Here is a 10,458-nt window from a genome sequence, read left to right on the forward strand (position 1 = left end):
ACTGTCGAAACGTCGACCTTTTTCTTTAATCTATGTGTTAAATTGCGCATTAAATAAATTAGTTTTTGTTAACGTTCCTGTAATCTGTAGTCCAAGTCTTATTATTTCACTTTTATATATATATATATATAGTTGAAATAAATGGGAGACAGGAGACGAAAGTAGGGGAAGTAACAAAAAAGGGGTTTATTAAAACTTAAAAATCATAAAAGTTAGGGAGGATGTCTACGTTACGGCGGAAGCTCCGCCTTCTTCGGGACAAAAAGAGCACATTTAGCTCTTTTGTCCCGAAGAAGGCGGAGCTTCCGCCGTAACGTAGACATCCTCCCTAACTTTTATGATTTTTAAGTTTTAATAAACCCCTTTTTTGTTACTTCCCCTACTTTCGTCTCCTGTCTCCCATTTATTTCAACTATAATTACGTAGCCGTCCGATCCAACTCCAACTTTTCAAGATATATATATATATATATATATATACATGGTGTCCCAGAAAATGTGTCATTGAATTATAATTTAAAAAACTACGCCCCGTAGAATCATGCGGTCAAGGGCATTTGTTCTTCTTAGGTTTTTGCCACCTCCTGAAGTGAATCTCATGTATCGTAAGTTTAACTATGTAAATATTTGGGAATTCACCTCGGAAATTTGACAAGTAAGGTCACTTTTTTACCCCACCAATATGAAGAGTGTGCTGAATTCACTCAAATTCATGATAATTGACAGTTATATTCACGAGCTATCCCATTGGAAAAAATTGCCGAACATCATGCTCTTCGGAGCAGCGGACCATAACGTGCGATGAATTTTTTAGCGCAATCGCGCTCAGTCCAACGAAAGGAGGTTCCAAAGCCAGCCCACAGAGTGATAGTACACTCTTAGAAATGAACTTCACCACATAGCACGCTCCTAGCCAACCATCATCCCGAATGACAACGTTCTCGCCCCTGGTTTGCTGAAAACGGGAGGAGGAGCCTATTTTGTGTCCATTATGCACGGCACTAAATAGGCTCCTCCTCCCGTTTTCAACAAATCAGGGGCGAGAACGTTGTCGTTCGGGATGATGGTTGGCTAGGAGAGTGCTATGTGGTGAAGTTCATTTTTAAGAGTGTACAAGAAGTAACAGTTCCTAAAATTGGGAGAGGGAAAGCATTATCCCAGCGAAAGTCAGACGCGAAAAGTCATGCCTGTGTTATCTCTTTCTGCGATTCCAGGGTGGGCTGGGTTTCTAACCTCCTTTCGTCGGACTGACAAAGATTGCGCTGAAAAATTCATCGTGCGCTATTCTGTAGGAGCTCCGTACAGCACGATGTTCGGCTATTTTCTCCGATGGGATAGCTCCTGAATATGCCTGTCAATGATCATTAATTTGAGTAAATTAGACACACTCTTCACATTCGTGGGGTAAACAATGACCTTTACTTGGCAAATTTCCGCCTTAAGCGCGCAAAAATTTACATAATTAAACTTACGTTACACGACATTCACATCAGGAGATGGCAAAAACCTAGTAAAGGCAAATGTCGTTGACCGCATGACTCTAGGTGGTGTAGTACTTTATTATAATTCAATTACACGTTTTCTGGGACACCCTGTATATACCGGGCGTTTCAGTTAAATCCCCAGGCTAAGTAATTCGCGTACCGGTGCACCAATCGAATAACTTTCTTTTTTACAAGTATCTGTCCAATACCGCCTACAAGATGCGCACCGCGTGAATGAGCGGGAGGCGCTCATTATTTAAATAAAAATTCACATGAGTTTCGTGAAAAAAGCTAACTTCTAAACCAGGGCGCCGTCGGCATTAAAATGGGTACTACCCCTTTTGGGACCTTCAGTGGACACCTTTTAGAGAAAAATCTGCCACCGAAGCGTGTCATTTGTTGCAGTAATTAATTGGTTTCGGTTTACCAATTTTCGTCGCGGCTGGTCGCGGCGAAGCGCAAAAGGACGTAATTCATTGGTGGGTAAGGGAGTAGAGCGTCCTTTTGCGCTTCAAGGTATTAAGGTATGTATTAAGGTATAATTGCGTCTGATAAAATGCGTTTATACATCTTCAGCATATTCTCCGTTATTTCTTATTAAAAACGAATTACAACTCAAAGTGTTCCAAAAAAGCGACTGCGTTGCCCACTTGCCATAAGGGCTACCATGTACCGACAACAGCAGGACGCCATATTTTTCAAATTAATTTAAGTAGCTCCTTCTCCCCACCATATTCTCCGTTATGTCTTATTAAAAACGAAATACTCACAAAATATTTCAAAAAGCGACTGCGTCGAGCAGTTTTCATAAAGGCTACCAGCTAATAACGACAAGAACTACAAGAAGAAGACAAAGAAGGAGGAGGAGGAGAAGAAGGCGACGACGAAGAAGAAGCACAAGAAGCACACGAACACGACGACGAGGAGAAGAAGAAAAAGAAGAAAAAGAAATACCATAGATAAAGAAGAAGAATGCGACCCCACTCTTCTTCGACAATCCCGTTTTGAATTTTGTGTCATTCTCCTCCTTGTTTTTGGTGATTCAGTCGTTCGCCATGTTGACGCATGGAAGCCTTGAAATAGGAAATACGAGTATGGAGGTATAATTGTGTCTGGTAAAATGCGTTTATACATCTCCAGCACATTCTGTGTTATTTCTTATTAAAAACGAATTACAACTCAAAGTATTCCAAAAAGCGCCTGCGTCGCCCACTTGCCATAAGGGCTACCAAGTACCGACAACAACAGGAATCCATATTTTTCAAATTAATTAAGGTGAGTCCTTCTCTCCACCATATTCTCCGTTATGTCTTATTAAAAAAGGAACTACTACCCAAAATATTCCAAAAAGCGACTGCGTCGACCAGTTGTCATAAAAGCCACCGGGTAACAACGAAAACAAGAAGAAGAAGAAGAAGCAGGAGGAGGAGGAGAAGAAGAAGGCGACGACGAAGGAGAAGCACAAGAAGCACACGAAGACGACGACGAAGAAAAGAAGAAGATAAAGAAGTAAAAGAAATTGGAAAGAAAAAGAGAAAAAGAATGAGAACGCGACCCCACGCTTCTTCGACAATCCCGTTTTACAACAACTTTATTTTCGACCTTGGAGAGTGGGGAGTTTCATTGCCACAGGCGATACTCTACCCCATTGCTGGATGGAATGGGGGGAATAAAATAACGAGCCCCTTCACATAAGTTGACACGTTGACACAATGACACAATGACCGTTTTACATTTTGTGTCATTCTCATTGTTTTTGGTGATGCGGCAGTTCGCCTTTCGACGCACGGAAGCCTTCAAATAGGAAATACCAGTATGGAGGCATTGCGTCGGGCAAAATGCGTATATACATCTTCAGCATATTCTCCGTTATTTCTTATTAACAACGAATTACAACTCAAAGTATTCCAAAAAGCGCCTGCGTCGCCCACTTGCCATAAGGGCTACCAAGTACCGACAACAACAGGACGCCATATTTTTCAAATTAATTTAGGTGAGTCCTTCTCCCCATCATATTCTCCGTTATGTCTTATTAAAAAAGGAACTACTACCCAAAATATTCCAAAAGACGACTACGTCGCCCAGTTGTCATAAAGGGTACCGGGTAACAACTACAACAAGAAGAAGAAGACGAAGAAGGAGGAGGAGGAGAAGAAGAGACGACGAAGCAGAAGAAGAAGAACAAGAAGCACACGAAGACGACGACGAAGAGAAGAAGAAGAAAAAGAACCCTACTGGAAATTTGTGATATCGAATCCGCATGTATCATACCTGCCATACTGAATTCTAGGGCAGATATCCATACCAGTGGTACCAGCAAGTTGGTCTGCCTGATACAGATACCTGCCATACTGGTACTGTAGCGATACATGGCTGATAAAGATGTAATATCATACCAGACCAGCAGATATACGACCATTCATACTGATATCCCTGCATATCCATCATACTCTGGCAGGTACGCGCACACTGATACGAATGTATGTACACTGAGAAGTATTAAAGGGTCTCTGACGAGAACCTGGTCAATGTCTTAGCTGAGCTTGTCTGAGCTAAGCTAACACGCCTCTCCAGTGACTTCCAAGGGTGCGGATGTACCCTAGGAATAGGTTTATGGGCAGGAGAACATTAGTCTCTGTTATTATACAGGCATAGCTCTCTGTCCAGTATGATCACCGCAGAGCACATTTACAGGAGCTCACAGGCACAAAATTTGCATAATAAATATGTAATAGCCTCAAACAGCTGTTATATATAATAACTGGGACATGGAACTGCAATAGCAGATGGTCTGGCAGTACAACACAGGTAATCTTGCCATCACTATATTTTTCCCAAAATGCTGAAAATAAATCGATAGAATTACTGCAGTGAACTGCGCAATTTTTCACCTCAGATATATTTTTAGCACTCTGTCTTTCACCTTTCAATATATACATGCATCGAACCTGCAGCAGCTTGTGAGTGTAAGTAGAGTCACACATCTCATGTGCAACAGGCAGGTCTAAGTTGTACCGAGATATGTCAAGTCCTTACGCGTGCTCACCACCTGTAGATTCCTTTAAAGGAAACCAAAAACTTTTTGTTAGTAGCAACTTCACGTTATATACCACACTTATAAAAGAAATTGGTCGCGTACGTGACGGACAACTGTCATGACCATTGCCAGATGTCTTCCTCTCCTGTTCCTTCCACTTCCATGAAGTGATCACCCTAGCATTGTTAGAAAAAGCCATATAAATTTATGAGGATCCCATTTCATAGAAAATAAATTAAATGAGGCTACCAGGCACGAAAGGCAGGCCTGATGAGGTGCCTAGCACAAGTACAGTGTGCGATCACTGAAATATTACCACTACAAGCATACAGGCAATCACAACCACATAAATAAAATACACAATTGCACCGAGCTGTGCACATTTTCATACACGCACACGAAAATTCATAACAGAGTGGCCTGTCTCTAATAAGACTTCAACAAATTTGTGTAGCTCTGTTTTGAAACTGGATACAGGAAGGCCATTTCGAATCAGCTGAAAAAATTTGTTCGGAAAAGGAACGGTTTCTGCTGATTTCCGTAGTTGGTCTGTAGCAGTGGAACCTTGTAAGGTGTTACAGTGATGGATTTCATACCGTAATGGCAAGTGGTTGGGATGGCGCTAAAAGATCCTGAATTTGCAATGCAATTTTGCGTAAATGTCTGATTTCCAAGTGAACACTTTGTCTACTGTATTTGGCATGTCTTGAAGGAGCGGAGCTTGAAGATCTGAGGGGCTGGATGGATGGATTGTAGTGGCACCCCTGGTGGGCCTCTTTGCAACGAGGGTCCAGCACATTGCACCTGTAGACATGGTTGTCGTACACCAGGCTTTCTTTCTTTTTTTGTGCACTGCAATTTTATCGTAGTTGCCCTCTGTGGTGTTTCCCCAGATTAGACAACAATACTACAGCTTGGAGTAAACTAAGGATTTCAACTGTGTTGGTTTAGAATCCAGAGCCCTTCTTTACTATATGCAGCATGCTGCATATTATAAGGAAAACAAATAGAAGAAAACTTGTACCTAATCCCTGCCTTGTACTTCCAACATTTGGTTGCACATCTTGTCCAAGGGAGTCATGAACTATTTGGTGCACACTGCTGTGACAATTAAAATGTTACACCTAGATTCGGAATACACAGCTTCATTTTACGTACTGTGGATGTTGCTTACTGCATTGGCATGGCTGCATTCTGAACAACACTCGGAATTGTACAGTATATCTTTTGATTTAGTGCGTAAACTTCAATTTTCGTTAATCCTTATTTTTCTTTGTTGCGTAAATGGTCTCCTAACATTTGCATGCCACAACGTAATTCTCACAAGGAGAGTATAATCACTGTATAAATTATACAGAAGACACAAACCTCGTCACGTCCAGATGCAACAGTCTTTGGAAGATAGATTCAAGGAAAGCACTGCGGACTGCTGTAGGTGGAGGTTCTTTGTACTCAGCCTGAGGGGTCCATCTCATAGTCTACATTCTTCAAACAAGATTGGCAAAATATGCTGCCAACCATACCTGCCGCTGCGGTTGAACGCGCAGTATCGTACGGAACTGAACGCCCGCCGAGAAATCTTGCTTTGACGACACAACCGAACCAAATGAAGTCTGTGTACCTCGATAAATTGGTCGTTGTTCCAAAAGATATAAATAAAGACAAGTTGGAAATACACACACTACACTAACGGTGTGGAACAGCGCACTGGATCCCGAAAGTCGTCGTAGGTCGTAGCCTCGTACCGAGTTCCTCTTTCCACGGAAGTCGCTAATTGGATTATCGCAGTTATAAAAGAGGTCGCAGATTTCGAAGTACATATATACATACTTTTTATTTCCAGACATTGTGACAACAGTATATCGGCATAAAACTGTTGGTTCTTGCTGAAAGTTGTTGTTGTACTGCTCGATCACGTGACAGCATTCTGCGCGCTGATTGCATGGGCGATTGACGTCATTCCAGTGGGATGACCAGATGAGTTTTCTATATATGCGTACGTAAATGGGTGTCTTTTTCTCAGTTTATTGGCGTGCGCTACGGTTTCTTGCAGTTACAGCTAGTGGGGAACAAATGCCGTGTAATTTTGCGCGGTTCATTTCTTCTTTCGCTGCTTTTACTCAGAATGTAGGTGAGGGGGAAAAGTCAGCATCCAGGTAGAGCAGGAGAAAGCCGCTGGGCAGAGGAGAGTTCATGAGAATGGAATTTGTTTGTTTTTTGTTATATGTATATGTATATGTATGTATGTATGTTGTTTTGTATGTATGTAGTTATAAGTATTTGCGCAGAAATGCTGGTATGTGAGCGTGGAGGAGAAATTACAATATAGCACCTCTCCTTGTGCATTCCTGAGCTGATGACTGTGTGTGCGTGCTTTGAGGCTTGTTTAGCAGTGTTGCAATTTTATCCGCCGCTATTATGTTGTTGTTATCTTGGGTTAGCCGCGTAGCGATGTGTCGTGACTCTGCGATTATTCCTGACGTCTTAAGCCTTTCCCCTGCTCGCTTAAAGGAATTTGTGTGCCCTTGTCCTGTGCTTTCTTTGCGAGAATGCGGCTGTGTATGTAGCTTTGGGACAATGCGGCTGTGCATGTAGCATTATGCAAGAATTATCTGATACCAGAAATGGGTGTCTTTTTCTTAGTTTATTAGCATATGCTTCAGTTTTTTGAAGTCACGCACAAGTGCGCGCAATTTTTGCTGCTCTTTCCTCAAATCACTGCTTTTGCGCAGAAGAAAGTCGCATGGTACAGCCGAGAAGTGGGTTTCTCTGCTTGCTTGTGAGATGTTGTTAGGACCTCGGTATGTTGAAGAAGTACGCTGTTATAGGGGGGTATTTGTGCGGAAACGCTTGCATCTGAGCGCAGGATAGGAATTCCTGAAGCACGGCACCCTCAGTGTAAATTAATTATTTTGGATGTGAGTCTGCTTCACTGCATAACAAGGCTGAAATTGGAAGAGAGAAAAAATTGGAACGCTTCATTAATGGTGATCCAAGTAATAGGACAATTATAGTTTCCATAGAAAGTAGAATTTTAATAGGCTCCTAAAATTATAGTTTTGTAGTAGCTTTTCTAAACTGCAATGCAATAATCATTAATATAGTATAGGAATGCCATCGTGTTCCCGTAAAGGCGTTCTGTCTAGTCCTCCGTCGAGCGCGAATAGAACTTTGCCCCCCGGCGTTCGCGCCTTTTTGATCGCAGGTGTAGCCTCAGACAACGAATGTATGAGCATAGAAAGGGTCATGTATTACATAAGCCTGGTGATGATGTTGAGTGGTCTCACTTATTATTTTAAAAGAGCAGTGGTAGTTTACTGGTGATGTGATTCTAATGACCATGATAAGCCTTTGGGGGTGAAAATCGTTAACATGCACGGTGCTTTTTGTTGAATTTAATGTAAGAATGAATATAATTAAGAATCGGACAAAGGAAATACTCTTGCGATTCAATAATTAATAGGAGTTTTTGCCGCTGTCTTCTTCAGACAGGATGTGATGACGTCACGCAGTATGTAGCAATGCGTTGACCGTTACTGGAAAAAAAGTGTAGCAATAGAAAAATGGTGTGTATTGCCCTGTACGGATTTATGATGAGCACTGTTTTTGAATAAGAGGAGTGCGTGTGCTTAGAAATACTTTGATGCTGGTTTTCTTCTTTGTTCAAGTGTTTCTTTTCGCTTTTTCCCCCCTTGTTGTCTGACAAACATGCGCTGACATGCCTGGGCTTGTTCTGACATGCTTTCCTTCTAAACGTAGTTTTTTTCTTTTTGAAAAGAAACATTCTTGACGATGTCGATAGTGCTGCAATGAATGGGAATAGTGCTAGAACAATTCATAATAATTTTGCGATTCATTTAGTTCAGAGAGTAACCGCGTGTGTGCGGACAGGTGTGTGACTTTATTCTGGAGGAACAAAGCGTCATTATTCAGTTAGCAGCCTGGCTCTCGGATGTCTTGCTGAACCATTATTTTTTTCCTGTACAGTAAGGCTTTGGGATTGAAATGCTTAATTCCTACAATCTCCTCTCATGTATGGTGTATGGTGTCATGTATGGTTCCCTAAGCATTATAGCAGAATAAAGGAAATAACCTTAGGATAGTGATTCAATAAATAACAGGTCCCCTGTCTAGAGCGTAGGCGTCCTTGAGCGACGCACCTGCATGATGACGTCATACCGAAAGACTATTGTTTCAGGATGACCTTGTCTAGAGGAGCATTAGTTGAAAAAAGAGTGTAGCCCTGAGACAATGGGATGACGTCACGACCAATGAGAACGGCCTGCAGGGGGCTCAAGGATTCACTTCTCTCTTGGACACTGACGGGTGTGGACACGCTAATTCTGCTCCTGGCAATTGCGTTGGCCGTCAGTGGAAGAGCGTAGCTTCGGTGGGGTTCTGTCTGCCTCTGATGGGGTGCGGATGTGTGGTTCATCACTGGTGAATGGTGTTCGACGATGTAGGTGGATTTTGTGACTAACGAATTTACAATGAGGGAATGCTGTGAACGTGAAAAATGATGGTGAGTGTCTTTTTCACTCTGTTCAAGTGTCTCTCTGTTTGTTTTCCTCTGTTGCCCAGCAGTAGTACGATTTGTCCTGACGTGTCCTGACATGCCCCGACATGCATGCTTTCCTTTGTTGACGCTTTGTATTTTTTCTTTTTTTGACAAGGAACATTCTTGTCTTGACGATGGCAATAGTGAATGGGAATAGTGCTATTCTTAATAATTTCACGATTAAATTAGTTCAGAAATCAACCGCAAGAGGGACAGATGCAGGACTTTATAGAGGAGAAAAAGCATTATGACTCAGTTCCGTGCCTGGCTGTCGAATGGAGTAGATGCATTGTTCTGCGCTCCTTGTTACCTGTACTCTGTGTTGATTGTTGAGTGCCTAGTCGTCTTATTAGCCGATGATGGAGTTACGTGTTAGGATATTTTGTACTTTTGCAAGTCTCATTTAGTAAGACTTTGGAATTCCTACGATCAGCCTTCATACATGGTGCTCTTCTGCAATAGCTTCCTATGCAATCGTTATAGAAGAATAAAGGAAATAATCTTGGGATAGTGATTCAATAAAATAGGGCCTCCTTTCTAGAGTGTCGTGTCCTTGAGCCACGCAGGCGCATGATGACGTCATATCGTGGCACTATTGTTTGAGGTGGACCTTGCCCAAAGGAGCATTAGTGGAAAAAAACAGTGTAGCCCTTAGACAATAGGATAACGTCACGACCAATGAGAACGGCCTGCAGGGGGCGCAAGGGTTCACTTCTCTCTAGGACACTGACGGGTGTGGACACGCGAATTCTGCTCCTGGCAATTGTGTTGGTTGTCAGTGGAAGAGCGTAGCTTTTGTGGCGTTCTGTGTGCCTCTGATGGGGTGCGGATGCGTGCTTCGTCACTGGTGAATGGTGTTCGACGATGCAGGTGAAGGAGGTACGGAAGGAGAACAGCCACTCGCGTCTGTCCGGTCAAAACACCTGTAAGTGATACGTCTAGAGGACGGTTATTTGACTCCTCACAAAATCCTGGCTTGCTAGCGAAGGCTATATCCGTGTATTCCTCTGACTCCAGCCATTTGTAATATCATGCTTTTGACTGAGTCTTGTTCTTGTATTCCTTTCGTCGTCTTTGCACACACATAGCTTTGTATTGTACTGTAGGATGGGACACACATAGCTTCGTCACTGAAATTTACATCGTGCGTCCGTTTTATCCATACAAATAAACACATGGCGTGGGATCACAACTTATTGCCTGAACTTGTACTGCAGATCTTCCAGTATCTTCAGATGCAATAACGCTAAAGAGATCCTCAAAGAAGAAAGTATATGAGTTTTTACCTATGCTACCGCCGTAGGCTTGCGGGACGACAGCTGTGAAATGGTCGGTGAGTAAATACTAAACCTTTTGGACGACGTAGAACTTCTGTTCTCA

Source organism: Ornithodoros turicata, unplaced genomic scaffold (assembly GCF_037126465.1).
Source record: "Ornithodoros turicata isolate Travis unplaced genomic scaffold, ASM3712646v1 ctg00000895.1, whole genome shotgun sequence".
Classification (NCBI taxonomy): Eukaryota; Metazoa; Arthropoda; class Arachnida; order Ixodida; family Argasidae; genus Ornithodoros; species Ornithodoros turicata.